Genomic DNA, 17,973 nt, shown 5'->3' with positions numbered 1-17,973 from the left:
GTTAATCTTTTCTTTTTGATATGTCATAAATTAATATTCAACTTCTATAAATAGATAAGAATATTTGGGTAGAATTTAAAAAGACAAAAATGTAGGTAAAAGGTAAGGGTTAAAGCTGGAAATTAGACAAAAAAATACATGTGACAGTCATTTTTTCTTAAACTGTATTTTTTTCTATGAACTATTAAATTGGGACGGAATAGTATCATATTTAGTAATGAAAAATTTTGTCCTTGGAATTTTACTTTTATAGTGCTTCGCCGAATGAAGTGGGAAAAAAGTTACTGCAACCGTAATGAGTTGGAATAATTAAGGGTAGTTCGTTTTCTTATACATTTACGAACAAATTGTCATAAAATGAATGTCTGGTAATTGTGGCATATCTTTGTTTTTCTTAAGAAAAATTATACGTTAAAGAAAAGAGAATTATGACATGAGTAAAAAAAGCAAAAATGACTTAACAACAATATTAAAAAAGAGAATGAAATTATAAGTAGTTCTAATTCTAATAATAATAATAATAATAATAATAATAATAATAATAATAATAATAATAATAATAATAATAATAATAATAATAATAATAATAATAATAATAATAATAATAATAATAAAATAATAACAATAATAATAATAATAATAATAATAATAATAATAATAATAATATGGATACCCTATGTCAAATTATTATTATTATTATTTTAATATGTCAAATAATAATAATAATAATAATAATAATAATAATAATAATAAGTAATATAAGTAGTAATAATAATAATAATAATATAATAATAATAATAATGTAATGTTAATGTTAATGTTAGTGTTAATACTAATACTAATAGTAATAATAATAATAATAATAATACTAATAGTAATGGTATAGTGGTGGTAATGGAGATAATAAAATAAAATAGCAAGACACCTCCGTTTTCGATGTAGTTTGTTGGTTTTGTTCGTAAAATTATTTCGTGTTTAAAGGTGATGCTGGTGACGCGTAAGGTTTGACGGACGGGACGGTAAGGACATTTGAAGTTGTCGGTGGTTTGTTGTTGGGGGAAAAGTGTAAGCTTTGAGGTTTATCATGTTAGGCCCTTGAAGTTTGGACTTTTGGCATGAATGGTCCCTGAGTTGTGGGTCGAGTTGGGGTGGGAAACGGTTTCAATAGTGGGAATGGGGGGTGTTGACCAATGGGGTGTTAATATCAAATACACCCGTTAGTATGTTGAGTAATATTAAATAATTAAATTAATTGTAATGAATTTTAATTATGATTATTAAAAAGTAATATTAATATATTAAAATTAGTGTCTTTTAAAGGCTAAATTTACAGTAGTGTCTAATAAATCTCTATTATGATGATGTCATAAATAAGGATTATTCAAGCTTAAAAAATCGAAATAAAGAGAAAAATTTTAAGCCTCCATGCTAATGTCATTAAAATAATTAATTATATTTAAAATAAATTTAACATGTTAATTGTATAATATATGAAGCATTATGTACAAACTTATGATAAAACACCCTCATGACCATATGTAGAATATTTGAAGCATTATGTACAAGCTTATGGTAAAACACTCCCATGATCATATATATGATATTTGAAACATTATGTACAACCTTATGATAAAACATCCTCATGACCATATGTATAAACTTTAAAATAAATTGTACAATCTTTTACAAAATACCCCATGAACACATATACAAACTTTGAAGCATATTGTAAAAATAATTGTATTTTAGTTTTTAAAAAACTTTCAAAAGGCATTTGGTATTACTAATAATTATTATTAAAAATATAAATACTCAATTGTTAAGCAATTTTATTATTATTATTTATTATTATAATTATAATAATTATTATAATTTAAATATGGGTTCTGTTTACGGGATTAATTACGTTACATATGTATGCGAAGTACATGTCTCAATAAAAGGTTGTAATATATGCTTTTATGACAAGGAAAATAGTAATTGTAATGAAAATTAGAAGAGAGTGGTGGGAGAATAAATGTAATTCATTTATGGTTGTTACGATAAAGAGGTCAAAGAAAGAGGTCAAAGAACTGGCTTCTAGGGAGATCCTTTTGTTTTGTTGTTTTCTTGCTTCTATATGTTAGTGTAGCTTTTAGTTTTTAACAGCTCCTTCATAGTTTGTTAGTAGATGTGAATTCATGGTTGTCTCGACAGTAAATGTAAGTCCAATTCGACCCATTTTGTATTGTTTGACTTTTCACCTTTTTGTGAAAAGTCTTTATCTATTTTACTTCCTGTTTTTTGCCAAAAAAATTTAAAAAAAATGTTAAGTACATCAATATTTGTAAAAACAACGAGAAGTTTCTTAGTCGGAATTCGTGGTTCCGCCGGTAATTAAACTAAATGACCTTAACTTTTATATTCACTTAATACCTAAAACATATTATTAAAATGTTTCTTTCAAACAAACCCGTGGTTCCACGTGTCATTTCACTAGTTTATATATATATATATATATATATATATATATATATATATATATATATATATATATATATATACCTTAAATTATTTGTTGATTGTGATTAAAAGTTATTTAAGGATATATATATATATATCGGCTAAAAAGTCACGTTTTTACCCCCGATATTAAGCCCAGAAACAACAAAGTTCCAAGCTTTATCGCCAAAATAATAGGTTTGTCGGTTTATTTTATAGGTTTAGTGATTACAAAGACAACGCAAGAAGAATCACGAGAAACGGAGCTAAAACGAAGAAACTAGAGCGAAAACGATAAAGGACAAGTCACGACCCCGAAAATCAAGTTACGATCTCGAGAACGAGCCAGACCAGACCAAAAACGGCCTCAGGAAACGGCCTGCCTACCCGAGAAAAACGGCCTGCCCATACCCGAGAACGGCTTGCTTGTACCCGAGAAACGGCTGACCAAAACGGGCTCAAGAAACGGTTGACCAGAAAAACGGCCATCAGAAACGGCCTCAAAAAACGGCCTGCCCACATGGAAAAACGGCTTGCCCAGCCGTTTTTTATGTCCAGTTTAAGTATTTAAAGAGTCATTTGTCACACCATTTTCACACACTTCAATTCACTTCTTTCTCTCTCTTTCTACAATATTAGTCATACTCTCAAGGCCTTCGACTCCAAGCGGGAAATTAAGTACCCGGAGAAGAACGCTGAAGATTGTACTAGGAGCGGTCTGGAGTCTTGAAGTTGTCACTTTTGTACTTTCGGAACTCGATTAATCTACTGGTACTTCTATCCCTTTATCTTTATATAATGTCTTTCATTGTTATGATTTATGATGTTGTTACCATGATTAGCGAGTAGTTATCTTTAGTGTATGCTATAATGTAGTTAGTTATAATGCCGAAATACTGTTATGGTTTGTGTATGCCGTAGAAATGCTTTCCGATTATGCTTTAAACTCAATCGCTTTTTCAACTAATAGAATGTAGTTATCGGCTCTAATATTGGGAAGTCGCGAACCCCGATCCAGAGTACAGTATCTGTGTTACCCATTGGTAAGGGAAGTCTTTTGGATACAACGCAAGTTTGACCGAGGCACACCAGTTGTAGTAGGTCCACCGAGCTTTGGATTCAAATTGATGACTCTTTCGTAGTGAAACACGTAACTAGATCTCTAGTACATTGTCGGTCATAAGACCATGCTAGTGTAGTCACCAAGCATATAAACTTCGTATGTGCACGCTGAAGCACAACGGTTGTTGTAAGCTGTACCTCTGCTAAGTAAGGCCATGGAAACCGGTCAGTGCTGATTAGTACACTGCACCATAACGCGGTCTCAAGCATTGCACCCCGCTTGAGGGATTCATAGTTAATTAAGGAACTGTTTGTTTAAACACATAAAGGATTGGACCGTTAGGATAACCGAACGTGTTCATGGAAGTTATAATTAACTTGGACATGGTGTTCTTTATGGTTAAACTCTTTTAAAGGGCCTAACTATCTTTCAAAACCCAATCATTAACGAAAGCATTGATACGCATCACGTCTCTCGGATCTGGTAAATCTCATATTTGATTACGCTTAAGAAAGTTAAGACCATTGTCGGGGAGTTAATACGTCACCCAACCGAGTCGCTCAATTGGATGAGCCGTTTGAACGTGTATGCCTGTAGTCAGACTGCACGGGCGTCAGGGGTAAGGGACGTTGCTGTCTATTCAGAATCTTCAAGCCTAACGTATTACCCAGTGACATGTCTTTATGACAGCGGCGGTAGGACCAGTGTAGTAAATATGAGGTCACTGCCTATTCATGAGCCAGCAATCCATAACCTCAGCAAAGTAACTAACGAAATCATAGTATGTGCTTGCTTTAACCTTATCTGAATTACAAATTTTATCGCATTTGTTTTACTTTATCTTATTGCTTAGAAAATCCCAAAAATTAGATAAACTACAACTACTCCCCTACTTAGGAATTATCTTAAAGCTCTTTTATTAGGTTCGATTCTACTGATATCTTAAAAATACGACCCTAGGTCATACTTCCCTTGCTCATAATAGGGAGTAGTAAGGCTTAGGCCCCGCAAAATATAAATATTAAAACTATCGTTACCCCCTGATCAACAGGATCTGACGCCGTGCGGCCTAACGACACCGCACAAACAAAAACGTCCGTTTTAGCCATATCAAGGGGAATCGAGTTTTTGGCGCCGCTGCCGGGGAACTGGTATCAGCTAATACTGCTTTCTATGAAACTTATTTACGAACTTTCAGTGGTGTCTAAGAAAGACTATTATACACGGACTTGGTTGTTGGATTTTCCGAACAGTCTCCAATTATATTGGAACCAAAAGGATCCTGCCTCTCCGTAAGTCGATCTGGCCACTTGGTTTGTTGAGTAAGTTCGTGTGAAGCTCTGTTATCGAAATACCAGGGATTCAGTAGCAAGAACCAAAAACGTATTAGATAACTTTAGGATAATTTAGAATACCTTAGACTACTTTAGCTAGAATACCTTAGATAAACCTAGATTACTTTAGCTAGTTACTTTAGACCACGTTAGGATTACCTAAGTTTGCTTTAGCAATTACCCTAGAATACTATTAGGTTTACTATAGATTAGATTAAAAACTTAGTTTATTTACCAAAAAGACAAAAACAAAAGGGCATACTCGGTGTATGACCCACACCCGATCTAGACCAGGGCCGTTATTATTCGTACCTGATCCAGACGCAATCATCTATAAAGCACGCAAGGAAGAACGAATCAAAAACCGAATGGCGTTACGCGTTACTCTAGCAGAAAATACCAAACCCTAGATTGAAGGTCGAGGAGGACCGATCAGATTTCCGGAGATTCAAGGACAATCATTCGAACTGAAGCATCACATCATACAGCTCATCCAAAATGGCTGTCAATTTCACGGTTTACCGAATGACGATCCCAATTCTCACCTTGATAAATTCATATCTCTTTCGAACTCCTACAAACAGCCAGGGATAGGATAAGATATAGTCCGGCTATACTTGTTCCCCTATTCTCTCTCTCATCATGCGCAAACATGGTTTGAAGGATTGAAAAAAGATTCCATCACGTCTTGGACGGAGATGGCTACTAAATTCCTAACCAAATATTTCCCTCCTTCCAAGCAAACCAAACTTAAGAATGACATCATTAACTTTAAACAAAGTTATGATGAATCTCTTTACACCGCATGGGAGCGTTTCAAAACCCTGCTGAGGAAATGCCCTAATCACCAACTAGAACGGTCAAACCAAATCTATACCTTCTACAATGGTATTACGGTAAATCATAGGACGACGATCGATGCAGCAGCCCAAGGAAATCTGATGAACCAAACCGCCGACGAAGCATGGGAATTGCTCGAGAACATGATGATGCATCATCATGACTGGAACAGTGGTGAAACAGCTTCATCATTCGCTCCACTCTCCGCGCTTAATAACCAAACAGAGGCCATCAAATCCCTTACGGACAAGATGGAATCTCTCGCAAAACAACTGGGAGAATTGAAGACGCAGCCGCAGCAAGTTAACCAGGCTCAGGCCTGTGTTAACTGTACCAACCCGCAACCTACTGAAGAATACCAAGTTGAGTACGAGAATTCTGACGGTTCAGTCAGTTACGTTCAATACCCTGCTCGTCAATCCAATCCCGGATTCAATCAACAACCTAGGGTTAACCAATTCCAAAGGAGTAACCAACCCTTTCACTATCGTTATCCACCTTATCCTACCCAACAACCTCAATTAAACTTCGATCAACCACTCCCACTCACTGGACCACCAGCTGAGGAAAACTCTCCAACCACCCAAATTACAAAAGTTAACAACCCTGTTATAGGGTCTGATGATCAATTGACTCAGTTCATTCAAGGTCAACAACAGCTAAATCAGAGAACTGCGTCTAGACAAGACCAAACAGAAATACTTATGCGAAACCAACTGGCTTTGCTCAAAAGTCTAGAAACGCAGCTCGGACAGTTATCCCAATGCCTTAAAACCCGACCACAAGGAAGATTACCTAGTAATACTATCCAAAATCCACACATAGAGGAAGCTAAGCAAATGTATTCCATCCTACCGAAGGAGGTACCAAGGAGGAGGTCAGCTAGGCTCAAGAACAAATCAACATATACTCAGAAGCTGCCCCCGCAACCTCCAGTTCGTGTACCTTATCCCGGAAGACTACTGGAAGAACCATCCAAGCTAGAAACATACAAACTCGACGGAAGGTTCCTGGACACTATGTCCAAGGTTCCCAACCAGAAGAGATATATTCGAAGGCTTCTTTCTACAAAGGAGAGGATACCAGATTCCAAGATTCCACTGAGTGAAGAATGCTCAGCATTACTCAGAAACTCTCTACCCAAGAAACTAGGAGATACGGGCCGATTCATCTTTCCATGTTCAATCTACCAATCTGGAACCATTCATGCACTGGTAGATTTAGGAGCAAGTATCAACCTAATGCCCTATTCTCTATATAAGAGATTAGAGCTAGGAGACTTGACACCTACGCAAATGATAATCCAACTTGCCGATCATACCATCCAGTATCCGAAAGGCATAGTTGAGAATGTCTTGGTGAAAGTCGACAAATTCTTGTATCCTACGAATTTCGTAGTAATGGAGATTAAGGAAGACCTACATACTCCAATAGTATTAGGAAGACCTTTTATGAACACAGCTAGGACTGTTATTGATGTGTACAATCAAACATTGATCTTACGATCACATGGGGAGAGCGTTACCTTCAAAATTGACCGACCTATTGATCTTTCTGAACAGGCAGAGATGTTTGCTATTTCCACCAAACGGATCACTTCCGATGATGAGTCATCACCATCAGCCAATGATGTCGAAATGAGTATTGAATCACACCCTGCTAACAATTCAGAAATGGAAGAAGAGGACCCCGACGAAGAAATAGTGGAAGAAACAGAGGAGGAAGAAGAAGGAGATACAGGAAGAACCACTCTATGCTTAGGAACAAACAACGCATCACACGAACAAGTAATGAGGCTAGAGACGAAAGATCATAGTTTAATTTTGTGCTTCAAAAGGACAAGTGGTAAGGTGACTGAATTCAAAGATATCGAGATTGACTCCGCCAGCCTGAAAGTAATCCCTCAGAATACCAAAGATACCCGTCCCTCAGAAGAATCTAGTGATGAGAGCTATACCGACGAGGACGAGGCAGAACACGACGAAGAAATTATGGATGATTCACTTTCTCAAGAAGAGCCGGACTCTTCAGATCTCTCAGAGGCACCAGTCATATCTACTCTCACCGATATGATAACATTCATCGACGATAACGACGGTTACGAAGAAATTTTGGAAGCCATCCACCATTCAACAATTGAGTTTACTTAACGGTTGAAGGATCGGATCAAGGCTATTGAGGAAGAGTATAATCGTTATCTCCTAAGAAGAGATAACAACACGGAGCTATTAGAAGACCAAATTCAGGAGTTCATTACTGCTATCCACGATCACCTATTTAGAGAAGAAAGGCAACTGGAACAAGAATCGGCAGTACGCGCTATCCTCGAAGCACGGTTTTGCAAGGAACAGAAGGTCATCTACTCTAAGGTCTACAATGCCTTAGCAGGATCTGCCCTTCCCTACTCCTCATTCTAACGATCGCTGCTCGCTCTTATCCGTAAGCATATGGATCATTCCACCGGACATCCGACCTTTCACTCCGACTCCAGAATGATTGATGACATCCACAGTTTTCTTGCTCTCCTGGCAAGGGATAGTTTTGACAGCACACCACACAGGCTAGTGATCTACGTAACACTTGATCACCACGCGACACTGATCATCAAAGAATTGCAAGACGTTGTAGCACAAGAAGCAAGACGCAACAATCCGTTCTCAAACTTAGATCCCAATCGAGTCAACATTGCCACCTTTATGACAAAGCAGCTTGAGCGCATCTTCAACACGACAAAAATCGCACCCGGTACCTTCGATGCAGGATGTCGAGAAATCTACTCAAAGACTGTTACTATGTTACTCGAATTAGGATTACTGTTCACTTCATGCCAACTACGACTCTTAACAAATTTATGTCGCACCGCCAACTCTTTCTGTGGAGACCACAATTCCGAAGACTTTGAGATAATGAAGATTCGTTTTCTAATGCTATTTGAAGATCTCAACAATAGCCATCCAAGGCGAGAAGTAATAACTACCAGCACAGCCACAATGATTGATATTCATGGGTCAACTAGCAAGGCTGTGGACTTCATTCTCCTGGGACTTCAAGATTTGTCACGTGCAACAACTGCTCATTATCTTGCCTTCAGAAGACCTTCAAGGGAAATCCCGGACTTGCTACCAATGTTGGTCCGACACTTTCTCAGGATTTACCCCCCAAGACTCACTTTCCCTCAAATTAACAACGAAGATACCATCCAGAGGGAGATGTCTACTTTCCACCCGTAGACATCACTACGGTCGAGCCAACGACCCTAAACAAAAGCGCTTCTCGGGAGGCAACCCGTGCAATAAAGTAGAGTAGGAACCAATAAAGGAAGACAAATGACTCAAGGACGTAACTTCCGAGATCGTTGGAGCAACACGCCTTCACAGCCAATTCCTTCAACCTCGACATTCCGCTGGGAAGTACTCATTCCTTTTCACTAGTTTTTAGTTCTTTAAATTATGCCACATCCTAGCTTATCACTAAGTGTGGGATTCCAACCCAAATAAACACTAGACAAATAATCCCAAACTCTTTAACTAAAACTCCTAAGTGTGGGATACACTAGGAACATTAGGGACAATGTTCGTCTAAGTGTGGGATGTTGGTATAACATTTGCATGTCATATCACAATAAGCCCGTTGCAAAGATTCTTAGTTCTTAAAGCCAAATTTCAAAATTTTTAAACAAAAGAAAGCCTTTCCGAAAAAGTACTTTCGAAAACTAAAAACGTTTGTAAATAAAAAGTAAGGCTTAACTAAGATAGGAATCTTGTTGGAACGAACCGATTCTATAAAAGAGCATTGCATGACTAAGCATTATCGACCTAAATTGATTATAGTGAGGCACCCCCAAATGAGACCATATAAGCATTCATTTTTAATGCTTCGCTATTTTCCGTTGAGAGTGCCGATGTCTGTGCTCATAATCAGAACTTGCTCTAGATCTGCATCTTCGAGCAACGAAATGTGATATAAGTGTGACCAGAAGAGCTAGTCATTTGTCAAAACCCTACCACACCACCACTCCTACCTCATGAAAAACACCACTATTATCACCTCAGAAATCCAGAAACCGAGATTTCCTCCAAAAACCTAAAAGTCATAAAACTTCCCAAGTATCATGCCAAAGGTCTTGAAAAAAGTTTACCGGCAAGAAGGTTTCTCGAGACAAAGTCTCCAAAAAAAATAAAAAAATGAAATGATAAGCAAAGCTTATAGAGAAACGCCGAAGAAAACTCGACCGAAGAATGCCTAAAAACACTCCGAAGGAGACAAAATCTAAAGTGCTTCTCAAAATAAACTATCGCACTCCATTTTCGAAATACATAAATAAAGTCTTTAAGACTATTCCACCCTTCAAACTTCATTACCACTCCATAAAATTCCTTTTACCACCCATATGACAAATGACCTAGAAGCTATGGTTATCACCGCCTCCACATTAGTAGCAAGAATTTGAGTCTTTATCAAGCCTATGACAATGAGTACAACACGACAGGCCACGAGCGAATTCATTTCTTAGATCTATAGGGAACCCTAAACACTTGTGTGATTTGAGTGACCCGTGAGAGGTAGCCTATGTCATGTAACCTCCTCGCATGCTTGCAGAGATAGTTTCAAACCCCAACATAGAGGACTCATCTTATCTTTCGCTCTTATAAATAAAAAGAAAACCGCTTAGGCCATTAGAACGGAAACTTCGAAAAGATTTCTTGAAGTTAAAAACGAGAAATTTGCTTGAGGACAAGCAAAGTCTAAGTGTGGGATATTTGATATCGGCTAAAAAGTCACGTTTTTACCCCCGATATTAAGCCCAGAAACAACAAAGTTCCAAGCTTTATCGCCAAAATAATCGGTTTGTCGGTTTATTTTGAAGGTTTAGTGATTACAAAGACAACGCAAGAAGAATAACGAGAAACGAAGATAAAATGAAGAAACTAGAGCGAAAACGATAAAGGACAAGTCACGACCCCGAAAATCAAGTTACGATCTCGAGAACGAGCCAGACTAGACCAAAAACGGCCTCAGGAAATGGCCCGCCTACCCAAGAAAAACGGCCTGCCCATACCCGAGAACGGCTTGCCTGTACCAGAGAAACGGCTGACCAAAACGGGCTCAAGAAACGGTTGACCAAAAAAATGGCCATCAGAAACGGAATCAAAAAACGGCCTGCCCACATGGAAAAATGGCTTGCCCAGCCATTTTTGATTGTCCAGTTCAAGTATTTAAAGAGTCATTTGTCACACCATTTCCACACACTTCAATTCACTTCTTTCTCTCTCTTTCTACAATATTAGTTATACTCTCAAGGCCTTCGACTCCGAGCGGGAAATTAAGTACCCGAAGAAGAACGCTGAAGATTGTACTAGGAGCGGTCTGGAGTCTTGAAGTTGTCACTTTTGTACTTTCAGAACTCGATTAATCTACTGGTACTTCTATCTCTTTATCTTTATATAATGTCTTTCATTGTTATGATTTGTGATGTTGTTATCATGATTAGCGAGTAGTTATCTTTAGTGTATGCTATAATGTAGTTAATTATAATGCCGAAATACTGTTATGGTTTCTGTATACCGTAGAAATGCTTTCCGATTATGCTTTAAACTCAATCGCTTTTCCAACTAATAGAACGTAGTTATCGGCTCTGATATTGGGAAGTCGCGAACACCGATCCAGAGTACACTATCTGTGAAGGGACCCGTTCATATACATTATAAACGATTCACAATAGTTGATTACATCGCGAGGTATTTGACCTCTATATTATAAATTTTACAAACATTGCATTCGTTTTTAAAAGACAAACTTTCGTTACATCGAAAATTGACAGGCATGTATACCATTTCATAATATCCAAACTATAAATGACCTAATCTGTCATTTTCTTAATAATAATCTCTATTGAACTCAACGACTTGAATGCAACGTCTTTTGAAATATGCCATGAATGACTCCAAATAATATCTCTAAAATGAGCAAATGTACAGCGGAAGATTTTCTTAATACCTGAGAATAAACATGCTTTAAAGTGTCAACCAAAAGGTTGGTGAGTTTATTAGTTTATCATAATCCATCAATTCCATATTTTTAATAGACCACAAGATTTAATTTCTATCTTTCATAAACATAATCTCGTATCAGGCATTTTGCACGGCATAGAGATAAAAGTCATTCATACGAACTACAAACACCTGGTAATCGACCTTAACAGAATGCATCTAGAATATCCCTCGTATACCGGCATTCCGTACGGTCATGCAAAAAGCATACAATCAGGCCACTCCTTTAAATATGATGGTTGTGTACACCTCACAAACAGATCATATCTTTTAAAGCTGGCGGTTGTATACCTATTTCGAAGTACTAAAGCAGTTCAAATTCTCTGACTGGTGCTTGTTAGTGCCCATAGATCTATCTTTAGGATTCGCGTCAATTTGGGGCTCGGTTCCTAAATTATCAGATTACCGGACTAAAAGGGGTGATATCCGGTGTACTCATAACTCATTCGTAGAATGTTTTTAAGTACTTGTGTCTATTTCGTCAAACATTTATAAAAGTTGCGCATGTATTCTCAGTCCCAAAAATATATTGTAAAAGCATTTAAAAAGGGAGTAATGAAACTCACATATTGTATTTCGTAGTAATTAAGCATATGATGGCATTGAACAAGTGCAAGGTTGGCCTCGGATTCACGAACCTATATTAATTATATATATTTATATGTTGGTCAATATTTGTCTAACAATTTAGGTCAAGTCATAGTGTATCACAATCCTAATGCTCGAGACTAATATGCAAAAGTCAACAAAAGTCAATTTGACTCAAAATAATTTCCAAAATTTATACACGATTATTATATAGTTTAAATATAGTCGTTTTATATTTTTAAATATTTTTAACAGATTTATTAGAGTAAATAATATAATTCATTTATTAATAAATAAAATTTTATATTAAAATTTATATAATAAAAATATACTTTTATATATGTTAAATAATAAAATTTATAAAGTTCATTTAATATCATAAAAATAATATGATAGATATTATTAATGTAATTATATTACACGTAGTAAAATATGTTTGTATCGCATATTTATTTGATAAAATAATATCGATAATAATAGTAGTAAGTAAAAGTTGTATTATTTTGTAATAATAATTATTATTATTCTACTAATAATAATAATAATATTTATATTTACTAATATGATATTATGATAAAATGATAATTTTTATTAATAATATTACTAAAATGATAATAATAATGATATTTTATATTAACAATAATAATTTTTGTAAAAATGATAGTTTTAATATTAATAATTCTTTTAATAATAATAATGATGAAAATGATATTTTTCTAAATCAGTAATTTACAATATTTTTATTTCATCATGTTACCTATACTCATTGTTTCCTAATCAATTTGTAAATAGCTTTTAGTCGTCTTTTATATCGCGTTCATATTAATGATAATAATAGTAATCATAATAATTTAGATGTTTCTAATATTAGTTTTAATTATAATAATACTAATAATAATAAACATTATGATAATATTAATGATAATACTAATAACTATGATAATAATAATAATAATACTAATTATAACTTTAACGATAATAACGATAGTAATAATATTAAAAATAACAATTTTTAAGGATAATACCTTTTATTAATAACGATAATGATAATAATAATAATAATAATAATAATAATAATAATAATAATAATAATAATAATAATAATTATAACGACAATAATGACGACGATAATAATAATCATTTTTAATAATAATACAAAAATTCAATTGACTATAACTTCTAATCCGTTCATCGAAACCATTCGAGTTCTAAATGAAAAGTTCTTAATTTTTCGCTAGCTTTCCAACGACATGCATATCATATTCCTTATCTCAACCGCATATGTAACTAGTTCATAATCTATCGTCAACTACTTAACAACAATATTAAATGTACAAGCATGCATAATCCTATATACCCGAGCACTAGTCAGGGATACACTATTAATATATAAAAGTTAAGTTATGAGTGCTCACGTATCAATATTGAGATTAATATTGCAGGAAAGTACGTAGACACAACGGAGACGATAAACACTAGTTTGACTCACGAGCAATACTCCCGAACCATACCCATAACCTCCATAGCTATAACCCATAATTTCCTTAGCTCTATCCCGCTCGAAAAACAATTTCGAAATCACTCGGACAGCACTCCGTCGTAATATTTTATATATACTAATAATATCTTGAAATAATACGGAGTAAATATATATATGTAAATCGATTGAGAGAGTTTAGAGAAAAATATTTTCAAGTTTCTATGAAATAATGAAACCTATTGAATTCTATTTATAATAGATTTTTGAATTATTAAAGTGAATTATTAAAGTATGAATTATTAAAGTGAATTATTAAAGTATGAATTATTAAAGTGAATTATTAAAGTTAAAGTAATGTAAGAATAAAGTAAAGATAAAGTTAAAGTATAGTAAAAGTATAAAACTATATACGTATAATACGCGTATAAATATATATAATATTAATTTAAATTGTTATATATATTAAATAAAATAAAATATAAATATCGTTATCTTTATCATACTGGTTAAGTAATGAGTTGTCAAAAGTGGTTCTAGATATTTATAAAAGTTATATACGTTTTAATAATAAAGTTCTTTTTAAACTGAAAATGTTTTTGTACGTTTGAAACTAAATCAAATAAATATGATAATTTTGTTTTTTTTCCAAAACTAAATATATTTAAGAATCATTTTGTTAAAAGGTTAAAATAATGGAAATCGTTATATCATAAAACATTTTAGAAAAGTAGAATCATATATATTCATAATAGGTTTCAAGTTTTTAAATTACAGTCTGTTGGTGAAGCATGGGATAAAGTCCAAATGTTAAATAAACGTATGAAATCATCTTAATGAAAAATGTCGAGTTACTTAACTTGTCGATATCCAACATCTAAGTTATTTACACTCCACGTTCTTACTTTCATATTAAATAAAATGAAAGTTAACATAGTTATCTTATCAAGGTCACGAGGAAAATATTATAAAACATGAATTGGAAATTAAACAGGAATTTCCACTAACCCTTGTCTAGTTCCCGTTAATTGACACATTTGTTCTTACTTATAAATCACTTTACCATTTTCCGAATGTTGTCAAAAAGAATAGATTTCTTAAATCACAGTGGACCTCTCAACAGAGACTCGTAATCATAATTCAATGTATCTGATAATTCAATCATTTGATATTATCTTTTAATTCCATCGATAATTATTTTAAATATATTTTGAAACAAATACGTTCATGTAAAGTATTATACGTCTAATACTTTGTTAACGTTTTCAAGTTATAATATATACACATATACATATATAATCATATCCGTTCATATAATGGTTCGTGAATCATTGGAGTTTGGTCGAGGTTAAATGAATGTATGAACACAGTTTAAAATTCTTGAGATTTAAGTTAACAAACTTTGCTTATCGTGTCGGAAACATATAAAGATTAAAGTTTAAATTTGGTCGGAAATTTTCGGGTTGTCACACATTAATAGGTTTGCAATCTATATAATTGATGTAACGAACTAAGCAAGCATAACAATGGTTCTTATGGTTGAGCTAGATGAATAAATCAATCAAACATGCTTGTAACTAATCATAACATCAAAATTGTGAAGACCCGTCCTAATCCATCCGGACAAAGTCCATATCAATTATAAACGATTCACAACAGTTGATTACATCGCGAGGTACTTGACCTCTATATGATACATATTACAAATATTGCATTCGTTTTTGAAAAGACAAACTTTCATTACATCGAAAGTTGACCGGCATGCATACCATTTCATAATATATCCAACTATAATTGACTTGATAATAATCTTGATGAACTCGACGACTCGAATGCAACGTCTTTCGAAATATGCCATGAATGACTCCAAGTAATATCTATAAAATGAGCAAATACACAGCGGAAGATTTCTTTCGTACCTGAGAATAAACATGCTTTAAAGTGTCAACCAAAAGGTTGCTGAGTTCATTAGTTTAACTTAAACAATCGTTTCCATCATTTTAATAGACCACAAGATTTCAGATTTCCATTTCTCATAAACATACGTCCCATGCATAGAGACAAAAATATCATTCATATGGATTGAACACCTGGTAACCGACATTAACAATATGCATATATAAGAATATCCCCATCATTCCGGGATCCTCCTTCGGACATGATATAAATTTCGAAGTACTAAAACATCCGGTACTTTGGATGGGGCTTGTTGGACCCGATAGATCTATCTTTAGGATTCGCGTCAATTAGGGTGTCTGTTCCCTAATTCTTAGATTACCAGACTTAATAAAAAGGGGCATATTCGACTTCGATAATCCAACCATAGAATGTAGTTTCACGTACTTGTGTCAATTTCGTAAAACAGTTATAAAAGTTGCGCATGTATTCTCAGCCCAAAAATATAAAGGGTAAAAAGGCAAATGAAACTCACGATACTGTATTTTGTAGTAAAAATACATATGACGTCATTGAACAATGCAGGGTTGGCCTCGGATTCACGAACCTATATCAATTGTGTATATATTAATACGTATAATGTAAGTTACAAAATTTCATTTATTAATATGTATTATTTATATATTATAGTTTTGTAGAATTTATTCTAACCTTTATTTTAAACGTATACTTATATTATATTTTAAGTTATATTTTATATATATATCGATTTTATGTATATATATCTATAATGATTTACGTTTATATAAATAGTGACATTAATATATTTATATACATATATTTGTGGTTAGTATTGTATTTATGAAATTTTATTAGTTTGTTATGTGAATTATTAATACAATCCTAGTATATACCATAAGTATATATATAGTGTACAAAAGATTTATTTGTTAAAATAATAATTTAGATAATAATGATTTACTAATAATAATAATAATTTTATTAATAATGATAATACTAATAGCAAAAAAAATGAAAATGATAACTGTTAATGATACTAATAATAATAACTCTAAAATAATATTAATACTAATACCATACTTATGTTAATAATAAGGGTTCTAATATTTATAAAATGATAAATGATAATCATAATAATACTAGTAAATATTAATGATGATACTGATAAATATGATATTATTAATTGTAAATGTACTGATGATACTATTATTTATAAACCGGTACAAATTCTAATATTGATGATAATAATATATTTTTATTTCCTTCATAATAATAATAATAATGATAATCATAATCATAATCCTAATGATGATAAAATACTAAAATGATAAGTTTATTACTAATAATAATATTATTAATACCTATCATAATAATAATAGTAATGTCTATAATACTTTCAAATATGATAACAAGTATGATACTAATAATAACAATAACAATAACAATCAAAACAATCACAATAATAATAATACTAATAATAATTAATATATAATAACAATAATAAAATTAGAAAAGAAAACTACCTCGAATTTAAATTTTATATATAAACTGTTTTTCTTCTATTCCTCTTCTTCTCCACAAGTCTCATGGATTCAACAAAACATAAATAACCAAAAAAAAAAAACAAAATCGGGGTTCCCTTTAAAGCTTCAAAACATTACAGAAAAAAAAATAATTTGGGTTCTAAAATAAAAAAAAAATACTAAAGGCCTACTGCAGCGTCGGTTCTTGGAACAAAACAAAAAAAATTGATTTCGTAATAGATAACATTATAGATAATGTTTATAACACGAAATAGTTTTCTAAACATGTATAAAAACTACTGGAATCGTCAATTTGATCAGAAACATATACACGAACGCGAATTTGTCTCAAGAACAATTGTTGACTTTTTTTAAACTAAACTTTGACTTCAAAATTCAAGATCGATATAAAGATTTGAGAGTTGAGATTTTGCAGATAGATTCAAAGAAAGATTTCTAACCTTTCTGCATTTTTAGATTTTGAAACTTTATTCGAAATTGAATTAAGAGAAAAAAAAAATTGGAGCGTGCAGAGAAGAAGAAAAAAAAATAATATCGATGTGCTCTTTAATCCCATTGGATTTCCTTTTTATTTGATTTGCAATTATACATAATCATGTTGTAATAATAGAGATCGGTTGATAAAAAATGGAGAAAATGTCAACACAGGTTCACGAGTTGGGAGCAGGAAAGAAACAAA

Source organism: Rutidosis leptorrhynchoides, chromosome 2, assembly GCF_046630445.1.
Source record: "Rutidosis leptorrhynchoides isolate AG116_Rl617_1_P2 chromosome 2, CSIRO_AGI_Rlap_v1, whole genome shotgun sequence".
Lineage (NCBI taxonomy): Eukaryota > Viridiplantae > Streptophyta > Magnoliopsida > Asterales > Asteraceae > Rutidosis > Rutidosis leptorrhynchoides.
The sequence above is the reverse complement of the archived record's forward strand: the minus strand, read 5'-3'. Positions refer to the sequence as shown.